At 40.8% G+C, this 23,207-nt stretch overlaps 1 protein-coding gene across 5 annotated transcripts in view; it reads left to right on the top strand.

The window, feature by feature from the left end:
• The first annotated feature begins 10,834 nt into the window (after nt 1-10,834).
• Nucleotides 10,835-23,207, top strand: part of CCDC68 (coiled-coil domain containing 68) — a 58,527-nt gene continuing 46,154 nt past the window's right edge. For 2 of the 5 annotated variants that reach the window (XM_054460513.2, XM_063653706.1), the window contains exon 1: nt 10,835-11,057. The gene's annotated coding sequence lies outside the window, so the exon portion shown is untranslated. Of the gene's footprint in view, nt 11,058-12,324; nt 12,419-23,207 lie in introns of those variants that run through there. The other 3 variants (XM_054460514.2, XM_054460516.2, XM_054460518.2) reach the window with 3 other exon arrangements.

The following is a 23,207-nucleotide window of genomic DNA, read 5'->3' as shown; positions in this document are numbered from 1 at the left end:
AGGTAAGCAATATCAGACCACAGGGCATTAGTCTAGGATATACAGCATTTTACCATTGCTATGATTTTGCTGATCAGGAGGTTGTCCAGTGAATGTTGCCTGTAGTTGGGGGAAGGTTAGTGTCTTATGTTCTTTTTGTTACAGGATGAGTTATTGAAACCTCTGGTGCAACAAGTGCTGTAAAGTAGCATTTAAGAATCTGAAAGAGATGTATCAGCCAGCTGCAACCCAGGTGAGTGTGAGAAACCAAAGGGCCACCCACTCTTTTATTAGACCCTGAAGCAGAGGCCTCAGTTATCATCCCAGGATATGAAAACGTGGCCCAAAGTTCAGCTGGCCTTTTCTAGAGACCTGGATGATTTTCTCCTTTGGCCTGGTCCTGAACCGTTCAATGTGACCTCTAGAATTTATAAAGGCACAGCAAGAAGTGTTTGCTAAAACATAAACTTTCCCTTGGGTTATGAATTTAAATTTAAACTAGCTTACAGCAGAAATCATGCTTTCTTAAGAAGTAGTGACAGAGGGTCACAGATTCTACTGGGAACCACAGAAATAAGACATTGACCCCTTACGGTGGGCAGGCTCATTAAATAGAATTATAGAATTTCTGCAAAGCAGGCTGGAATGTCTCTGAAGAAAACAAACTGACCATTGTAGCAAGGATAGCCTCAGGAAATTTCAAAGTCTACCAACTTCAAATCATACCTATTATTAGTATAAATACTTGCTATTTTATCTTTTGTCAGTCAGCATGCCCAGGCAAAGGCAATTAATCGAACTGTTTGAACTATGTTACTTTCTGGGAGAAGCTAATATGTTAAGGGTAAATACACATCTGTGTTAATGTAGCCTCGTATGCAATTTTTACTTTTTCTTTTTAAGTAGAAACCATCATCACCAAACAAAATTTAATCAGCATTATTCAAAGAAGTCTCTCTGTGCAGGAGAGGTAAGTTCCTGCTCCTTAGGGTGAGGGAAGAGAAAGACTGGCTATAGAATGTTGCAGTAACAAGTAGTGATGTATGAAGAGAAATGAACAGTATTTCATGGGAAGTCAAGAAACGAGCTATATAAATGGCTGAGTGTTTGCAGTCAGCAGGACAATCGGAAAACCTGTATAGAACTGAGAAATACTACTGATAATAGTTTGGATATTTGACCTGCCCAAATCTCATGTTGAAATGTAATCCCTAAAGTTGGAGATGGGGCCTAGTGGGAGGTGATTGGATTAGAGCGGGGATTTCTCATAAACGGTTTAGCACCATCCCCTGATGCTGTCCTCATGATAGTGATAGAGTACTCATGACATCTGGTTGTTTAAAAGTGTGTGGCACTTCCCTTCTTCTCTCTCGCTTCTCCTTCCGCCATGATTGTAAGTTCCCTGAGGCCTCCCTAGAAGCAGAAGCTGCTATGCTTCCTGTACAGCCTGCAGAACCGTAAGATAATTAAACTTCTTTTCTTTATAAATAACCCAGTCTTAGGTGTTTCTGTATAGCAATGCAAGAACGGCCTAATACAGTTACATTTTGTGGAAACCCTAGGGCTAAATCCACTGAGTTAAATTTTAAAAAATAAATACACTTTGCTGTTGCTGCTATAGCTTTTAGATAAGAAGGAGATGTCTTGGTTGCTGGACCTAATGAAAGATTTAAAGAAGCAAAAAGGGCTGGGTATGGTGGCTCAGGCCTGTAATCCCAGCACTTTGGGAGGCCGAGGTGGGCAGATCACTTGAGCTCAGAAGTTTGAGACCAGCCTGGACAATATGGCGAAACCCCTGTCTCTACTAAAAATAGAAAAAATGGCCGGGCGTGGTGGTGCGTGTAATCCCAGCTACTTGGGAGGCTGAGGCAGGAGAGTCACTTGAACCCTGGAGGTGGAAGTTTCAGTGAGCCGAGGCTGCACCACTGCATTCTAGCCTGGGTGACACAGCGAGACTCCATCTCAAAACAAAAACAAAAAAACAAACAAAACAGAAGTAAAAAGACCTCTGATGATTCCTTGTAAATGATTCAGTACCTCCAGTGCTTGTTCAGACTTTCCATGAACAAAAAGAGAAAATGATTTGTGAGTCTAAAATCCTTTAGTAAAAATCTTTTCATAGACAGTTATTGTTACAGTCTTTGTGCTTCAACAGGAGCTTGATGTTTTTTAACTTAAAAAGTATATAATCATAAAAAGATATTTGTTAGTATATATGTGTTATGTATAATTAATCTAGGAAGATAATTCTCATTTTGCTTTGTCAGTTATTTTGAATTATCATGTTTGGTAAAGAAAAGACATTATAAAAGAGTTTTGATTTACTGATGTGCTTTGACTGTGTCCCCACCCAAATATCATTTCGAATTGTAATCCAAATTGTAATCCCCACATGTTGAGGGAGAGACCTGGTGAGAGGTGATCGGATTATGAGGGCAGTTTCCCTCATGCTGTTTTTCTGATAGTGAGTGAGTTCTCACGAGATCTGACTGTTTGATAAGTGTCTGGTGCTTCCTCCCTCTCTCTCCTGTCGCCTTGTGAAGAAGGTACCTGCTTCCCCTTCACCTTCTGACATGATTATAAGTTTCATGAGACCTCCACAGCCATGCAGAACTGAGTCAATTAAACCTATTTTGTTTATAAATTACCCAGTCTCAGGTAGCATCTTTATAACAGTATGAAAACAGACCAAGTATCTTACTTAAAATTTAGGGAATTTTATTCAAACCCAATTATTTCTATTGCCTTTTCTTTTGTAGGGTAAAGAAATACATCTTAGTGTTACCTAATGTCCATTTTAAGAAACCCAAAGACAATTGAGGTATGAAAGACATCTTAATGGCTTTATTATTCTGAATTTGAGGCTTGAATTTAGGAAAGGCAAAATAAAAAATAATTGCTAAAGAAGATAAACATGCTACATATGTCATAAGTATCTAAAGAAAAACAGGTTTGTAGGCAACATTATAAAAAATACCGCAATAACATTAACAATGATAAGGAATATAGTTTTGTTTCCAAAAGCAAGGACTATTTTTAAAAATGACTAAAGACTATATCAAAAAGTACCAAAAATTAACAGATTCTGCAGAATCTCTACCAATCTGGGCATAAAATAACTTAGTCATTTTACAGAAAAAATACCCAAATTCTAATGTTATTAGTTTTGTGCATTATTAGTATAATAATTTATTAATCAATGTTTATATGTGTGTGAATTTTGACATACACAGATATATAAATGTAGAGATTTATTACCTACTTAGGTAATAATTTAAAGCATTTAACTGTGGCTAAAAAAGAGAAATACAGTTCCTAACAGCTGGGAGATAATTATAGTTTTTTAATTATTGAGTTCTTTCTTTCCTTCTTTAGTGATTATCTTAAAGACTCTAATTCTTCCTCCAGATGCCACCTGCCCCCACCTGGCCCCAAGTTGAATTCTTTGGCCTCAGTTCTTATCTTCTTTGTGCTTGAAGCCACAGTCATGGTGCCCGCCAGCCCCAGTTTTCATTTGAAGGGCTTGTTACACCCACAGCCCCTGTTGAGGGAGGGGCCCTAGGCAGGCATTTGCTCTGTCATGGGCAAGCACCAAGTAGTTACTAAGTCCTAGAAGACAGACAGAAAGTGATGGGCACCCATCCCAATGGCAGTCAAGCCAAAGCATGGCCTGTGACTTTTGAGGTGATCTGTGAATAGCTCATCCTAAAGAGGAAAAAGCAGGTTTAATCAAATCTTCACTCTCAAAAATTCAAACTGATAAGAACAAAAATAATCTAGCAGTGTGTTGCCATGGCTGAGGTTGCAAGGATTCATGAAAGTTAGAGCACATTTTACAGAAACTGAAGCCAGAGAGGCTATGTCACTTGCCTAAGCTCGACTAGCTAACCTGAACACTGCTTTACACAACACTTCATGGCCACTGAAGAGTCACAGGACAAGGGGTAAGGAAGCCACTCGATAGTGGCAAGACACCAGAAGCCATCCTCATAGAAGCAGAGATGCCACGTTAATGCTGGGTAGAGCTTCGAGGGAGAATCCCCAGACTCTAGCTGAAACTCTAAAGCTCCTCCATCCTTATCCAGTCTCCAGGAATCTCAGCCATTGCAGGATTCCTGCTTTGGGACCTGGATGAGCTCTCCATCTTCCTTATTGCCATGTGGACCCTAATATTAACTCCCCGCTATTACTTGAGCTAACATGAAGACATTATTTTTCTTTTCCCAAAATTTTTATTTTGATACCAACCACTTACCAAACCATCAAGAAAGATAATATTTCACAGAAAAAACAAAAACAAAAACCAAGAAACAGGGATATAGGTATCAAACCACAATTATCCCCCAAAATACTGCTGTTGCAAAAAGGATAGAAAGCCAAAATCACATAGACTATTAGAGAATACCTTTAAAAACAAGCAAAAATATTTTGTAAAGTTACGGTTTTCACTACCATGTGTGGATAGGTTCAAACAGTGGATAATCAAAGAAAATTCATCTTGTTTGGCCTGGGAATACAGTAAGCTTTCTTCTATTCCAGCTGAAGAAATAAAAGCAAACCAACATGAGCTTCTGAAGTTAATATTGAAATTGTCTTTACCAACTGAAGATAGCATGAGAATAAAGGCAGAGAAGGTGAACAAATAGCAAAGACAAGTAGTCTTGAAATTTAGTCTCTACCTATAACCAATAAGCTTGTCTAACACAGCCTTCCTACAGCCTTATCCTGGGCTTCACGTCCCTCCTCCAAACTTAGAAATACCTGAATTTAGAATGCACATCTCAACCCTCTTGTCTTCTTTCACCTTTCTCTATGAGTTCTTTACTCAGGAGTAAGGGTTCACAGTGCAGAAGGAAGTGTTATTTATTATTCCAGCTACTGTTAAGATAAAGTGAACCAAGTTCATCAACAGAAAGAATGCCTACAGAAATCAGAACTTAGTAACTCCAACTGGGTGCTTTGAAAAGGCATTTCCAACAGGATATTTAGTTTTGCTAAGAGAGCAGCAATCATTTTAAATAATGATGCCCAGGGCTGACTTTTTGCTGGTTCACTTGGGTTCATACTCACCAGTTGTCTATTATGGCTGGCAGCTTTTCTGGTTGGTCAGTACTACTGCTCAACCCATAGGTTCATATTCTGAATATCACTCTTGGTTATGTCATGGTTTCTGTACCTATTATGTGAAAGGAGTCCTAGAAAAAGATTCACCTGTGTAGACAGACTTGTATACACAAGTAGACATTCACATATTGTTGATAAGCATTGGCTAATTATTTTACTAATGAACTCATTCAATAGCCAGAGTTTCAGTTCCTACAATATTGTTTTCCCTTCCTCTCTTAGCAGAGATGAACAAGAAAAATGTATTTCCTGTACTTCTTGTTTGTTCCTCAAGGCTTGCTTACACCTTACTGCTTTATCTCCCACTAGTCTCCTGTGGTTTGGCTGGACTGGTCTACTTGGTAGATTCCCAGTCTGCCTGAACATTGACTTGCCTTGGTGCCTTTGGCTGTGTCTAACCTTTAAAGGCTTCCATGCTCTCCCAGAATAACATGGTAATTATTCTCAAAAACCAATGCCAAGCCTACCTCCTCTTGAGGCCTTCCCTAGAACACCAACTAAAGTCAGTACTTTCTCTTAGTTTTCTAGTACTTAGTGGCTTCACTAATACTTAGTGATAATTTATTGCTTGAAAATATTTTAGCTTATTATATGCATTTATAGGTATTTTTATGTGCGTATATGTGATCTAGCCATTTAAGGTGCAAACTCTTTGAAATTTAAAATTGTAAAATGGACCCCAGCACTTAGCACATCAGCTGTGAACTGTGCAGAATAGATGGAGTTTTGTCCTAAGCTTGTGAGAGACATTAGGTAAAGTGTGTTTTCCCTAGCAGTCAGCTCCATTGTGAGCTTGGAGCTCAAAATACAAGACTTGGGGGGGCTCATAGAGTTAAATTTTGTCAAGATCAATGCTGCAACTTCCACATTTGTATTCCCTTTTCCTTCCCACAAGTCGCAGAAAGTGTAGAAAGGAGGTAGGTATGGGAGAGGAGGAAGAAGTTGGAAAATTATCCAATACCAGGAACTCCTTAGGGTGGCGTTATGGGGATGTCACAGGAATGTGAGAGGACAGGAGGGAAAGCAGGCAAAGGCATCACCAAAAAAGTGATGGGAGCATGCCTCCTTTATAATTTTGCAAAGCCTTCTTGATTTTGTGCCTTAAAAATGAAATATTTCATAACAAAACCTAATTAATGTTTGAATTATGACCTGACCTAGGTACAAAACTGTGGTAGGCAGAATAACGCCCTCCTGCAAAGAAGTCCATGTCCTAATCCTTAGCCCCTGTGAATATGTTATCTTATGTGGAAAAGAGACTTTGCAGATGTGATCAAGTTGAGGATGTTGAGATGGGGAGATTATCTTGGGTCATCTAGTTGGTCTTAACGTCATCACAAAGGTCCTTATAAGTGAAAGTGGGACAGAGTCAGGACGATGTGTGCTGCTGGTTTTGAAGGTGTAGAAAGGGGCTATGAGTGTAGAAATGCAGAGAGCCTCTAGAAAAGGCTAGAAAATGCAAAGGAACAAATTCTCCCCAACAGACTCCAGTAAGGAATAGTTTATTTTACCCTGGTACCATGACAGGCTTCTAACCTACAGAACTTTATAACAAAAAATATGCATTGTTGTAAGCAGCCAAGTGTGGTTATTTGTTACATTGTACCCACAGAAAACTTATAGAACAGCAAATGCAGTGCCTCAGGCACTTTATGGGAAGATCTAAGTGGGACACCCAACATAAACTGGGGAGCTCAGGGAAGGTTTCCCTATACATAGGAAATAAATGGAGAAGGAGTTTCCAGGTCAAAGAGGAGGAGAAAGAACATTCTAGTCTATGGAGTCGGGTGTGGGGGTGAGACAAGAGCAACAAAAGGAATAAGGTAAGAAACAAGAGTTGGTTTGGAACACTACAAATCATCCAGCCTTGTTGAAAAACAATCTGGCAAGAGATGAAGCAGGAGGGGTGGATGGGGGAGAGCAGAGCAACTTCTCTCCCTGGGGAAGGGTTTAGGCTTTTAATAAGAGCTGATGGGGAGACAATGAAATGTTTTAAAGAATGGTGTGTGTTTGTGTGTGTGTATGCGCACGTGTTAGAGGCTGGAATGACAGTAAAATTTGCATTTAAAATTGCACTAAATATATGTATATGTGTATAGACAGACACATATATTTTAAATGCAAATTTAAAATGAATTAAAATAATTTTAATACATTTTAAATGCAAATTTTAAATAAAATAAAATTGCACTAAATACATGCACACGTGCACGCGCACACACACACACAAACCTTTCTCTTGTGGCAAATAATCCCTGAACAGAAATAAACAATAGCGATTTCAAATATGAGCCTGGGTCCAAATGCCACAAGCCACAGGCTCTCAACGTCACAAGGCAGGGTATTAGATTTACAATTAGACCCTCTTTCAACGTGGGTGACAATTCATACTGTTCTTCAGGAGGGGAGAAGGCATCTGCTGCTTTCTTCTGCACCCTCAATCCCTCCTCTTTTTAGTAGAGTGAGTAGGAGAAGGGATTTATTCAACGAGGGCACCCTGGGTGGTTTGGGGATGCTTTAGTCCCCACCTAATCTCTATCAGACCCCTAATCTCTATCAGACCCAACCAAAGCCATTCCGAAAATTATGTAATAGCAATACTTTTTCTTAATGTGGATAATCTTAAGTGTGAAGATATACAGCTCTAGAAAAATTTTAAATGGTTTGTACATATGCTGTCATAAAAATAATAATCAAAGGCAATAGCTGTAAGAGAAATCCATAAACACCAATCCCTGCCTCATCCCTTATCCCCCAATATCCAACCTCTGAGAAACACCACTGGAGTTTTAAATTAATAATAGTTTATAGATTCTCCCAAGCTTCCCTCTGGAGGTTGCTAATATATTGTAACTCCACACTCTCATGAATCCTGAGTTTTCTCTGCTCCCCTCCACAAAAGGTTTATTAAAGTTACTGAGAGAACAGTCTATTTGCAGAACTATGAAATAAAATCATGATTTCACTCTAATTAGAATGACCACTTTCACTTAAATTCTCCCCTCTCCCCCCCAGAAACGTACACAAGAATCTCAGCTTCATCTCTGACCTTGTCGATTTCTTCTGGGATATTGTCTTAGTTCCAGGAGCTATAACAAAATAACATAGACTGGTATTAAACTGCCTTAAACCACAGTTATTTATTTCTCACAGTTCTGGAGTTTGGGCAGTCCAAGGTCAAGGCACCCAGAGATGTGGTGTCTGTGGGGGCCTGCTTCCTGGTTTGCAGATGGCTGCTTTCTTGCTGTGTTATCACATGACGGATATCTCTTCTCTTTCTCTCTTCCTCTCTTTATTTGAGACAGTCTCACTCTGTTACCCAGGCTGGAGTGCAGTGGTACACTCTCAGCTCACTACAGCCTCTACCTCCCAGGCTGAAGTTATCCTTTCGCCTCAGCCTCCTGAGTAGCTGGGACTACAGGAGTGCACCACCATGCTCAGCTAATTTTTGTATATTTTGTAGAGGTGAGGTTTTGCCATATTGCCCAGGCTGGTTTCAAACTCCTGGGCTCAAGCGATTCACCTGCCTTGTCCTCCCAAAGAGATGGAACTATAGGCATGAGTCACCATTCCCAGCCTTTTGTCTCTTCTTAGAAGGGCACTAAAACCCACTCATGAGGGCTCTACCTTCATGACCTAATTACTTCCCAAAGACCCCACTTTCACCACCACATTGGGGATTAGGATTTCATTATATGAACTTTTAGGGGGGAACACAAATCATTCAGTCCATAGCAGATATGGTGAGACTTAGGTATGAAATATTTTCCTTTAACTCTTACTTTTCTAACTTTGTTAAAAATAGTTGAAAGATAGAAAATGAGTTAGCTCTGCAGTTCTGGAGTACTCACTGGTACTTCACTGCATCCTGTGTTTACCCAGCTCAACCCAAGCTAATGGAGAAGTAGATTTCCCTCTCCAGGAAGGGTCAAGGCCAGGAAGAGAGGTGGACAGGTCTCAGAAAGCAGGCGGTGTCAAATGCTGAGCAAAAGCCAAGCTCAGAAGGAGGAAATGTGGTGTTTATGGAACCAACTTGCAAATGCAAACATGAGCAAACCAAAGCAATGTAACAAATGATCCTCAACAGCTGGGTTTCTTCAATGCTGAAACTTGTAATAAACATCCATGGCTATCTTTGGAACATGATTTGTCTGTAAACATACATACATCTATTTACTAGAACCACAAGGATTAGTTAACAAACAAATTACCTAAGAACCATCAACTTTCACTTCTCCAATTGGTTCACAATCTACAAGTTAATCTGTTAGGGAAAAAAAAAAAAAAAATTCCTCTCTAACTGTGGTGGGAATCAGTAATTGTAGGATTCCCAGGAAGATTCGGAAAAGCCCTTGGATATTGAAGCATTTGGGTTGCAGTTTTCTCAATCTGTTAAATGTTGAAGGGGGCGGGGTGGAGAAAATACACCTTTTTTTTTTTCTCCACAATCCTAAAAGTTCATGAGCTTTCAGAGAGACACAGGAGCCAACCTGAAAAAGTTCCCAGTGGTCAAAGCTGGAACCATTTGAGCAACAAAATTAATAACGTAGTATTGAATTCTAGCCCAAAGTATAAAATAAATATACGTGGGTCCATACTGACATAACAAATACTGACATAAATGACTGAATAAACAAGAGAGATGGAACCAATCTTCCTTACAGAATAATTCTAAATGATAATATATAGATACTCCCTCCTCTGGGATGGAGTTTAATCTTGCCCTCATCTTGAGTGTGGGTTGAATTGAGTCATGCCATTCATGCCATTCATGCCATTCAGAGTAGAGTGTATGGAAAGAGGAAAACAGCTTTGCAGTAGAGAAACCTGGCAGACACAACCTTAACTATGGGATCAAGGTCAAGTCACCAGTGATAAGTCACGTGGCCATCGTGCCATTGTCCCTGAGAGTATGCAATGGGGAAGGCACTTCATCTCTGAGGCTTTCTTGCCCCCAGTCTCATCATGAGAAAAAAACAGTAGACAATACCCACATGAGTGGGTGTCAAGGTACCCCCACAAAACTATACCTTACCAGAATACTTTATCATAATAGTTTACTAGAATTCCTTACAGCTGTCAAAGTCAAGAAAAGACAGAGAAACTGTCATGGATTAGAGGAGACAAAGGGCACAGGATGCTAAATGCAGTTTGGTATCCTGGCTGGTATCCTGAAAGGGAAAGGCGTTAGCCAAAAAGCTAGTGACAGCTACATCAAGTCTGGAGCAGTGTTAATAGGGGCAGATCAGTGTTAATTGCTTTTAAAAAACATTTTTAGTAGAAATGAGGTCTCGCTATGTTGCCCAGGCTGGTCTCGAACTCCTGAGCTCAAGCGATCCTCCCGCCTGCCTTGGCCTCTCAAAATGCTGAGATTACCAAGGCGTGAGCCACCGCACCTGGCCCAATGTGAATTTCTTAGTTTTGACAAATGTGCCACTGTTATGGAAGCTGTAGGCATTAGGAGACACTGACTGAGGGGTATATAGACGACTCTCTCTACTATCTTTGCAACTTTTTTTAAGTTCCAAAAGAAAGTTTTTTTAAAAAAACAACAAAATTGCACTTGTGCTCCATAAATTTATACTAAAAACAATAAAATCAAAAATTATTTAAAAAACAAAAACAAAAGTTTACAAACTTAGGGTGCAAATAGAACCTTCCTGAAAAGCAGCGGCCGATCCCCTCCCCCCACCCGCCTGTACAGCACCCTAGCGAGGGGCGTGAGGGACAGAGCCTGGCTCTCCAGCGCTGGGCGTAGGCGTCCCGCCGCGACTCCTCCCCGGGGCCTCACCGGCGCCGGACTCTGCCCTGGGCGCGCCCCGCGGGGCGGAGCCAAGCCTGTGGGCGGTGGCGGCTGCACTCGCAGGGCCCTGGCAGCCGACCCTGACCCCAAGGTCCGATCGCCCAGGGGAGGAGCAGCACCGGGACCCCGCGTCGGCTGGGCGCCCCACAAGGTAGGCGAGTCTGGCCACCTTCGGGCCCGGTCCCTGCGGCGCGCCCCCGCACCCCCTCCAGGTGTGTGGGTGTCCAGGTGCCTTTCCAGCGGCTTCCCCAGCGGAGTTCCTGGCATCAAGGACATTTCCTGTAAAAGGGTCCTTGTTGAAGAGGTAATCCTCCCTGGAAACCTCGGCTCTGGGCTCGAATTTCCTGGGCGAGAAGTTTCTTCCCCATTGGGAAGAGTTGCTTTTCCGCAGAGAGGAACCCCTACTTAGCCCGGCGCACACCTGATTATTTATTTAGGTTGTTGTTATACAATCCGTTTGTCAGGGATCCCCGCGATTTCTGCCTGCTAATTTCAGAGGCTATGGAGAAAAGTCCTGCGGTAAACGCCCTGACCTGGGAACTCCAGGGTGGTGGCTTTGACAGGTCAGTGCGCTCGCATTTTTTAAAGAGCAGAGATGAATGAAGGTGGCTGTCTTCATTCATTTGTGCGGGCTTCTGCAGCTGCAGGTGTAGTAAAAAGAGCAGCCCATTGCTTGACTTTTTCCTTAATGTTAAGTAGCATCATGAGATTTTAGAGCTGGAAGTTACAGAGTGCTAGGCGGCTAGACAAAGGAACACTCTTATCTTATTAAAGATTAGTACGGGACCGTGCAAGTGTAGTTTTTAGATTGGATGATAACATAGCTGTGAATTTTCAGTCTTTTTGGAAGTGAAGACAAAATTCAATATAAGGATCAGAACACGCAACAAGCCCTGAACATAACTGAAGCTGTACCTGTTTCCCATTATATTCTGATTGTTTTATTTTAGGAATCAGAACCTCTTTCACTTTCTTGGTGTATATAGGTCGGATGAAGTGTCAGAATACAAAAAGGAATTATTCTGTGTTTGTGATAGGGAGGAGATAATCTGTCCTTTTGATTTTACCTAATGCCATTAAATATTCAGAGCTACTGAAGTCTGGTTTTCCTGATATGTGAGCTGGGCAGGAGTGTCAGGTACCCTGGCAGACACAATTGGTGCTGTTGTTACGCTTTTCCCCCGCTGCCCACTCTCTTCCCCACCTCACTCCCAGTTTGAGAGGGAAGACCCCTGACACAGAGGAATTTCTGCCCAAGGCAGGGAGTATCCCCGTGTGGTTCCTCAAATGTTTGCAGAAAGAATGAAAACAACTACACTTCCTGGGACCCAGGCCGACGTCATAAGGCCGACGTCATAAGAAGGTTCTTTCCTCTTGTTATTTACAAAATAAATTGATCCCTTGTCCTAACTAGAAAGAGACTTTTGAAATTAATACTGTTGCTATTTTGTGAATTACTGATAGTCATGTTATTTGTTAGCTTATTTGTTTACAGTATGCTCAACATTTAAGGTGAGTTGTAATCCAAATTTTGGCCAAAGCTAAAAAACGTAAGCTAGATTTAGACAAACCTGAAAAATGGGGTGTATATTTGCTTGGAATAATGACTGAAAGGGGAAATAACTGAAGATTTTGATGGGAATGTAAGTCTTTTAAAATAGTAGTTTCTCATCTTTAGAAATGAGATATTTACATCAAAATTATATGGCTATTTATTGATTGAAAACATTTCATAATGGCAAAATTTTACCATGAATTTGCTAACACGTTTAAATGAATGTCATTTACTAAGCACAAAAACAGCCATTTATGTAGGTTTGGAAAACGAGAGAGAGAGAGAGAGAGTGTGTGTGTCTGTGTGTGTGTGTGTGTGTGTGTGTGTGTACATTCAGTTTTAGAAACTATTTGGTACATCTGTAAATTTGTGGGCCTATTCACGTATTCATTGAAACAATATTTATTGAGGACACTTTGTTCTGTGTGGGAGAACCAGATGGGAAGGGAAGTGGGGTCTGGGCCAAACACAGCCCTGTGTAAATAAGACACATTTCTATCCTCCTGGAATTTACTACATTGGAGTCCTCCAGGCCACCCCAAGTCAAGGCTATAGATTTACAGACCACATCAATGATCCATTCAATTTCGACAGTGACTGAAACTAGATTAGTTTCAAATCACATATTTCCTTACACTGATTTAAATAGTCAAATCTAAAAATGACAGAAGAGCTTGCGTGTTATTCTGCTCAGTGGTTTTCTCTTTTGTTTAGGTTGCGGAAGAACTTAGGAATCATGTGTTCCAGGCTTAATGTTATGAAATATTAACTTAAAACAGCTAAGTATCAATTTCATGCAAATTAAATAAAAACTAAACTTGTAGTATGGATGACAATAATCTAGAGACAAAAATTAATGAACAAAAAATTTAAAACTGAAAAAAATCTATCCATTAAATTATATTTTTTGCTATAAATTAGAAAAAGAAGACTACAATTATATTCGCCCCCCACCCCGAGGAAAACAGCATCTTTATTCAAGTTATTCTTACTTTTCCTTATTTTTTTTAAAAAAGCTTTATTGGAGGTATAATTTACATACCATAAAATACATCCAAGTGTATAATTCAATGATTTTTGGTAAATTTACTGAATGGTGCAACCATTAGCACAATCCAATTTTAGATCATTTCATCATTCCCCAAACATCCCTGGGGCCTGTTTACAATCACTCACCATTCTTACCCCAGCCCCAGGCAACCTCTAATCTATTTTGTCTGTTTAGATCTGCCTTTTCTGGACATTTCATACAGATGGAATCGTACAATATATAGTCTTTAGCATCTGGCTTTTTTCAGTTAGAATAGTTGTTGAGGTTTATTCAGGTTGTCACATGTATCTGTAGTTGGTTCCTTTTTATTGCTTAACTAGGATTTATTCCATGCCATGGCTATGCCACATTTTGTTCACCATTTGGTAGACCTTTCTGCAAATACTTTTGCATGGTAAAACAGATACATTGGTGCAGCTTCTATGGTAGCATAATGTGAGAATAACTGATATGAGCCAACCTCTTATTTGGTGCTTTGACTCTCTTCTATGATAATTTTAAATATGAATGCCAAGAGTTAAACATCCAGGTTCCTATTAAGCAGTGGTGTTTTCTGCGTGTAACTGTCCAACAAACCAATGTTAAGAACTTCTTACCTTGGCTGGGCACAGTGGCTCATGCCTATAATCCCAGCACTTTGGAAGGCTGAGCTGGGCGGATCACGAGGTCAGGAGTTCGAGACCAGCCTGACCAACATGGTGAAACCCCATCTCTACTAAAAATACAAAAATCAGCTGGGCGTGGTGGCATGCGCCTGTAATTCCAGCTACTCGGGAGGCTGAGGCAGGAGAATCGCTTGAACCTGGGAGGCAGAGGTTGCAGTGAGCCAAGATTGCACTCCAGCCTGGGTGAGAGAGCGAGACTCGTCTGAACTTCTAATTTTCCCCAGCAATTTGGGAGGCTGAGGAGGGTGGATCACCTGAGGTCAGGAGTTGGAGACCAGCCTGGCCAACATGGTAAAACCCCTTCTCTACTAAAAATAATTTTTTAAAAATTAGCTGTGTGTGGTGGCATGTGCCTGTAATCCCAGTTCCTCGGGAGGCTGAGGTAGGAGAATTGCTTGAACCTGGGAGGTGGAGGTTGCAGTGAGCTGAGATCTCACCACTGCATTCCAGCCTGGGCAACAGAGCGAGACTCTGCCTCAAACAAACAAACAAACAAACAAACAAACAAAAAGGAACTTCTTAACTTTGCAAGAACTTTGACTTTTGATATACCTCTGTTAGGAATCAGGAAACTGGAATAGCAGTTCCCAGCCAGAATTATTTTCTTATATATTTCCACTGACTTTGCTTTGTGCTATTATGGCAAATGCATTTTGGGGGGTGGGGGCGGGTCATGCTTGACAACTTATGCTTAAATATCCTCTTAGGGAGATTTCTCTAGTTGAACTGAAATCCTTTTATAAAAATCTAGTCAGTTCTATGAGCCTAAACAGAAGACAGTGTCTCTCTGAGTGCCTTTAAGTTACTACTCAAATTGCAAGTTCCTTTTGGGGGAAAAAAAAGAGCATCAAAATAACTTGAGGTCTGTTTTTGTGTGTGTGTGTTTTTCAAGACGGGGTCGTATTCTGTCACTCACACTGGAGTGCAGTGTCAGGATCCTAGCTCACTGAAGCCTCAAACTCCTGGGCTCAAGTGATCCTCCTGCCTCAGCCTCCTGTGTGGCTGGGACTACAGGAATGTGGCACCATGCCTAGCTAATTAAATTTTTTTTTTCACAGATGGGGTATCACTGCGTTACCCAGACTGGCCTCCAATTCCCAGCCTTAAGCAATCCTTCCACCTTGGCCTCCCAAAGTGCTGGGATTACAGATGTGAACCACTGTGGCCAACTTTTGAAGTCTATTTTATTGGCAATTTAGAATGCAAACTATTTTTTTTTAACATCTACAATTTGAAAAGAAGATAATGTAGGTTAAATAATATAGTTTTCTAAAGCTGAATGTCTTCATTTGCAACTCGTTTTTTTCTGCTTGAAATGTCAAAACAACTTCCTAAAACTCCTAGGTGAGAATACTACTACTGTTTTGATGATCTGTTTGTGATTGGATGGAGTAATCAATCTTGTTTGGTAATACACCTTTGTTTCCTTGGTAAGGATTTTTAAAATTCTAAAACAAATGCATTTTTTTTCTAGCCTTATACTGACAATTTTATAGCAAGTATCTCCTGAGAGGTATTTACCATCTACAGGAATCCACCTTCATCATTCTCACTTTCATATACTCCAGGGATCAGGATCAGGGCAGAGACATTCACCAAGCTATGTTGGTTTATCAAGAGAAAGAAGGCTTGATTAGTATTGAGCTGTAAGCACCTGCTATTTATTTTGATGAGGTCACTTACATTGTTGTCATCTGATACAAGCAACTTAGTTTTACCCAAAGTGGGAAGCTGCCTCTAACTCTTCTATCTTTCTATAAATACCTGGATTTTGGTAGGATGCTGCTCTTGGATAAGTCAAACATCTTCATGGTGTGGGAGGGTGGGCGACGGTGTTGATGAAAAGTAGGGTCATGGCCCAGCATGGTGGCTCACGCCTGTAATCCCAGAACTTTGGGAGGCTGAGGCGGGTGGATCACCTAAGGTCAGGAGTTTGAGACCAGCCATAGGCAACATGGTAAACCCCCATCTCTACTAAAAATACAAAAATTAGCCAAGTGTGGTGACACATGCCTGTAGTCCCAGCTACTCGGAGGCTGAGGCAGGAGAATCGCTTGAACCTGGGAGGTGGAGGTTGCGGTGAGCTGAGATTGAGCCACTGCACTCCAGCCTGGGTGACAGAGTGAGACTCTGTCTGAAACAAAAAAAAAAAAAGAAAGAAAGAAAGGAAGGAGGGAAGGGAAGGGAAGGGGAGGGGAGGGGAGGGGAGGGAAGGGTCCTGGCTGTTTCAGGCCCTGAATAAGTAGATATTTTCATCATTGATCAAACAGTGTATGTGCAGATGGACAAATATGAAGAATGAAAACATATTGTGCATCTAGAAAGCTATTAGAAAAGGAAGGGTAGATGAGAAAAGAAGTTCTAGGTTCATGAATTAGATTTAAAGCTTGTTGGAAATATTCTTATATTTCTAATGTATTATTGTATATTTCCTTCTACTTTATCACCTTTAATAAACAGTGCTTATGATTAAGTTTTAAAAAATGTTTAAAAGGCTTTCCTTGTTTCTGTCCTACTGAATGCTAAGTTTAATTGACTAGTCATGTAGCATGAGCTAGAATCAGCAGCCCAGTCGCCTGTTGTTTTTAACAACCCTGATTCCATTGCTATCTCTCTCTCTCTCTCTCTGTATATGTGTGTGTGTGTGTGTGTGTATGTATATATATAATCATTTACACTCTTTTGGGGTCAAAAATTTGAATGAAGAAAAACAAATCCAATTAATTTTGGCTTCCAGTTACTTCTGATAAAATCAGTGAAGGTTCTTGGATTTTGAAATCTCAATTGTGCATTGCCTTTTTTAGATCCTGCCAGATTACTATTTTTTAAATAACATGTACAAATTCATCTTTTTCAGTATAGAGTATTGTAAGTTTTTGGAAATTGTTATAATCATAGAACCATGATCACTAACAAGATATATTCCCCCACCCCAAAGTCCTACGTGTTCCTTTTGTAGTTAACCTGTCCCCCACTGCCAGTCCCAAGTAACCACTATCCCTTTTGATTCCTACAGTTTTTACTTTTCTAGAATGTCAAATGGAACCATAGAATATGTAGCCCCTTGAATTTGGCTGTTTCAGTTAGCATGATGCATTTGACACTTATCTATGTTGTTGTGTGTATCCATAATTCATTTTTTTTTTTTTGAAACAGAGTCTCACTTTTCGCCCAGGCTGGAGTGCGGTGGCACAATTTCAGCTCACTGCAACCTCTGCCTCCCAGGTTCAAGTGATTCTTGTGCCTCAGCCTCCTGAGTAGCTGCAATTACACACGTGCACCGCCACAACTGGCTAATTTTTGTATTTTTAGTAGAGATGGGGTTTTGCCATGTTGGCCAGTCTGCTCTCGATCTCCTGACCTCAGGTGATCAGCTCACTTTGGCCTCCCAAAGTCCTGAGATTACAGGTGTGAGCCACCGTGCCTGGTCCGTTCCTTCTTAATGATGAGCTGTATTCACCTGTTGGTGAACATTTGACTTATTTGCAGTGTTTGGCAATTATGAACATTTGTGTGCAGGTTTTAGGGAATATAACTTTTCATCTCACTTGGATAAATACCAAGGCATGGGGTTTCTGGGTTGTATACTATGTATTTAACTGTATAGGAAACTGCCACGCTGTTGTCCACAGCAGCTCCACGTTTTCCATTCCCATCAGCAACAGACAGGAGTTCCAACTGCTCCACATCCTCACCAGAACTGGTATGGTTTCTCTTTTTCCCCTTGCTGGATAATTTTTTTAAATGACATAAATTATGTTCAAGCTAAAATAATCCAGGACAAGCTCAGAAAACTGTAGGTATTTTATAAATTCCTGGGCTCTTCACTCCTAAAGTATTTTATAGAGCCACAAATGACATTTTCTAAAAGGGCATCATGTAAATGTTGCAAGGGACTGTGACATATGTCATTGACCTCAGCTTCCTTTTATATTTTATTGACTGGCAAGTGTTAATCAGCTTTTGGGTTGACTTGTTCATAGAGAAGTTCAAATCAGGAGGAATAATTGGCTGATGGGGTAAGGAAGGAATAGTAAGGGGAAAACTAAGCTTGGGAATTGACGCTTTCAAATCATGTCCTACAAGCAAATGTCCACAATAAGTTGTGAGTATAAACATTATGATTTAATATGAATTTAATGTGCACGAAGTCAGATGCTCCATTAAGCACTTTTCATGCATTATCTCATTTAATCCTCACATAACTGAGAAAGTTGGCATTCTCATCTGAATTTTCCTGTTGAGGAACCGAGGCTTAGGGAGTTTAAATGATTTTCCAAGACCTCCTAACTGGTGAGGAAGTGGAACAGAGTCTTGTAGGCAGAACAACTGAGTCCAAATCCCTTGTTTTTAAGCCATGAAGCCAAACTGCCTTTGTTCATGGAATAAATCTACTGGGACAACAACATCTGTTCAGGCTCCTGAAGGACACACCTGGGACCTCCCATCAGGAGTTCTGTGACTGTTACTTAATGACCTACTTTGGAAAACTTTGATTCTTAAGCTATCTTGGGCCCAAGAAGTTGAGGCTTAGAAACTCCTTCAGAATGTAGCACAGGCAAAGTGATAAGTTAGAAGGAGCTAGCAGACTCATGAGAAACAGCCAGACAACTCATGGCTTGGGATCCAATGGTCACCAACTAGTTATCTTTGTTTATCTTTTTGAGCCCTGTTTCTTCATCTGCAAAATGGGAATAATAATACCAACCTCTCAGGGCATATGTGAGAAGTATTACAGAGAGCATACCCTACCTGGCATATAGTCTTCACTTAACAAATCCTGGCCCCTCCTTCCCACTCTTCCCCAGATGGGAAGGGATGCATGTGCTTTGCACCTTTTTGCAGTTTAGTTGCTGAACTGAACATTGGCTGAAGCTTTCAGCTGTTTTTCAATGTTTCAAATTATGCCAGTGAACTATGAGGATAGACTATTTTATTAAAAAGACACCTGAATTTGGGGTCAACCTATTTGTGTTCAGTGGATGACGTTCTTATAACCTTGAAAATCTTACATCCTTTTTTTTGTGCCTTATTACATTTTATGTATATATACTGAAGATAATAACTATAACACAGTGTTGTAATGATTAATTTTGGCAATATATGAAAAATTATTTGGTAAATGGCACATGTTTTGTCAATAGTACATATTTGTATATTGTGTTTACACCAATATTTCATTTTTCCTCCAAAATAGCTTTTATCTTATATCTAAGAATTTTTTATAGCACTGGCTATAATATATGTGTATATACAAATGAGTAGCATGTAGTTGAATAAAATTAATTCTGCTTAGCAAAAGCTTAGATTCTTATTTGAAAACAGAACTTGGGTACAGTGTAACATGCATGTCTTTCGTATACTGTGCATCGTTTTCAGGTAAACTGCACAGTCACCTGAGATTTAGCCAGCTGACACTGGATGTCACCATTGTGCTGTGTAATGTAGCTACAGAACAGGTGTGCTATTTAGTATTCAGGACACGGTTAGTCTCATCAAGGGTTTGGAGATACATTCACTGTTTTCCCTCATATAACCGAATTATCCTTGTGGCACTTTTGTAGTAACTTACTTTTTCAGTTTCTAATATTCAAGCTCTATAAAATAGTGATCAGAAATGAACAAATAATCTCTTAGAACCAGGAAACGAAAACCTGAAAACTCAGAAACTGTGCTAAAACCAAGCAGGGCTCTTGATTGCAATCCAGAGTAATTGACTCTGGCTGACATAGTAGAAGAATTTACTAAGAGGATATAGAGCAGCTACCGGAATTGATGGGAATGTTGAAAAACTAGGTTTGGAAAATGGGAGGATCTCATATGCTAGGACACCAGTGAAATCAGGTTGTGGGATGAGGAGTTAGGATCCTCCTGACATAGCCACTGTCCACTGGCCGCTGGATACTGCCACTGAATTTCCTGCCACTTGGACATGAAGCACCACTCTGTGTCAGAGACTCCTCCCCTTTCCTGAACAATGACTGGATTTCCACTGCCTCCAGCTCCAACCAGCCAGATGGCCATTCCCTGAGTTGCACTTCCAGTGGGAGCTGTCCTTTGGCTGATTCTAGGTGTTGTCCCTGTGCCCCAGCTCCAGGGAGTAAGCATGAACAAGTAAGAGACCTTTCCTGCAAGACTCATACAGATGGTGCCTCAGCATATCTGGGAAGGAGATTCAAGCACTAGCTAGTCAAAACCTGCCAGACATCCAGCATGGTGCTTTTCAATCAGCAGCCCCCAGACGTGAGTGGAGGATACCTCTGTGCGGTCAATCAGACTTCATTGTCCCTTCTCTGGGCTGACCTGGGGTCAGTTGTTTACACCTTGCAGTACCTGACAGCTTCATTCTGTCTTTGCCTCAATTCTGGGGGATCCGTAATAGCAACTGCTAGACCTGTTTTAATGTGGCCAAGGAGACAACTCCTTAGGCAAACGAAGCCTCAAAAAGTTTAGATCAAAAAGAAAAAGGTCCTGCAACATTAAAAGAAAAGAAAATGCTGTGTGCCGTGGTTTTCTGAGAACACTGCTCTAGGGAGCGGGTGCTGTGGCTCATGCCTATAATCCCAACACTTTGGGAAGCCAAGGTGGGTGGATCACTTGAGGCCAGGAGTTCAAGACCAGCCTGGCCAACATGGCGAAACCCCGTCTCTACTAAAAATACAAAAAAATTAGCTGGGTTTAGTGGTGCACCTCTGTAATCCCAGCTACTTGGGAAGCTGAGGCACGAGAATCACTGGAACCCAGGAAGTGAAGGTTGAAATAAGCAGAGATCACGCCACTTTACTCAAACCTGGGCAACAGAGTGAGACCTTGTCTCAAAAAAAAAAAAAAAGAAAGAAAGAAAGAAACACTGCTCTAGGCACATGCCAGCCTCTGCTCTTGCTTTCCCATTTGCCTGGAACTCTCTTCTCCTAGATCCCAGAGAGCCACGTGGCTTGCACCTGATTTTCTTCATCTTTTGCTCAAATACCACCTCCTCAGATCAGCTTCCCTCACTGCTCATCTAGAACAGCACCTCCTTTTACCCTCGGTTCCATGATCGGCTTTTCTTCACGTCACTCATCACAGCCTCCCTTAGACTCCCTCTATATTTACTCATTTGCTTAATGTCTGTCTCTCCCTTTGTACTGAAAATCCTACGAAACTAAGGTCTTTGGCTCAGCCCTGTAACCACAGTTCCTAACATAGTGGCTTTCTATAAATATTTACTCTCTCAATAAATGAATCAAGGGTTAAGTAAAGAAAGGAAACACCCTTGTTACAGTCTCTACAATATAAACAGTGTCTGTAATCCTTTTCTAGGGTTGCTCTAACAAAGTGCCATACATGGAGTGGCTTGAACAGGGAAATGGATTATCTCTCAGTTCTAGAGCCTAGAAGTTCAAGATCAAGGTGTCTGCAGGGTTGGTTCCTCTTGAGGGCTGTGGGAGAGATCTGTTTCGTGCCTCTCCCCTGCTTCTGGTGGTTTGCTAGTAATTGTTGGTGTTCCTTGGCATGTAGAAGCATTGCTACATCTCTGCCTTCATTTTCACAGGGCATTTGGTGTTCTAATCTCTCGACACATTGCTCCTTTTCATAAGGATATCAGTCATACTGGAGTAGGGTGGATCCCTCAGTCATACTGGAGTAGGGATCCACCCTACTCCAGTATGACCTCATGTTTACTTAACTAATTACACCTGCAAAACCCTATTTCTAAATCAGGTCCCATTCTGAGGAACTGGGGGTTAAGACTTTAAGATGAATTTGGAGGGAGGACACAATTCAAGCCATCACAGGCATTCGTTTGTGTTTATTGTGTAGTACTTCTGCTATTCTCATGTCATTAACCAGAGCACAAGGTTTAGTTAGATTCTCCTGGGTGCCTGGTGGTGTGTTGGTTTATCACATGGATTACAGTTCACAATAACGTGTGTGCATTGCTTTGTAGATTGTAAACTCTTCAAAAGATGTTAGCATCATTGTTTGAAGAAACTGACAAATTATCGGTGCGTTACCAATAAGGAATTTGTACCACGGATTTGCTAGTCTTAAAGTCCCCCAAAGCAATTTTTCCTTCATAGCCCAGTAACAGATTATTTAAAATATAACCTGCTTCTTTCCTGGAAGAAAGGAAACCACCCAGATTGCATGTCAGCCTTAATTGTGGACAATGGTTTCATATTTTATGTACTTGTTTGACAAATATGTACAAATCATTTATTATACATTAAATGTGCTGCTATAAGTGCTTGACAAATATTAACTCATGAACAACCCCACATTGATTATTGTTAATAATTAATATTATGTTCATTTTACTGTTAAGTAAACTGAGGCACAGAGAAGTTAAGGGACTTGACAGGGGTCACACAAGTACAGAGTGGCAGAATGGAGCCATGAGACTAGGCAGGCTGCCTCTAAACTCTTTCAGCTGCGGAACCCTCTTTCTTCACAGAAAGCCTCATGGAAAAATTCAGTGTGTGAGACAGAATAAAGCAGAGCTGGGGTGGTTGAAGTTGAGGTGGCAGAGCCCTGTCTATTCAGCAGCCCTCCGCCTCCTCCCTGGGAGCCCTGTTTGAAAGGCACTTGTCTAGGAAATACTTCCTCTTGGAGTGATGCCACCTGTAAGCTGTCTTCAATCCATTCTAGCATAAGACAAATAAAAGTCTTTCCTTACTTTAATTAACTGATTGTGATTTATTTTGAAAATTTTATACCCTTAATCTACTTCTGGCTGAAATAAAATGCTAACATGGATTTTCCCCAGGATAGTAATGCCATATGGCAATTTGGACTTTTGCCGGCTTATGTTCCCCTTGGGTTTCTTTATACCAACCAAGGACTCTGGGTACAAAAGTTTTCTGAACCAAAGACAGAAATGGAATTTAATTTCATATGGATACAGTTATAAAGCTTTGCAACCAGATAGATGTGAACTACCTGCCCTGCTTGTCTTCTGTGGCTATTGATAATATAAAATAACAGGGCAACACTATTGACGGTAACTGTCCATGAGTGCCTTCTGTTAGCAGGCATTTAAAAAACAAC

The sequence above is a fragment of the Pongo pygmaeus genome, chromosome 17 (assembly GCF_028885625.2).
Source record: "Pongo pygmaeus isolate AG05252 chromosome 17, NHGRI_mPonPyg2-v2.0_pri, whole genome shotgun sequence".
Taxonomy (NCBI): Eukaryota; Metazoa; Chordata; class Mammalia; order Primates; family Hominidae; genus Pongo; species Pongo pygmaeus.
The sequence above is the reverse complement of the archived record's forward strand: the minus strand, read 5'-3'. Positions and strand labels throughout refer to the sequence as shown.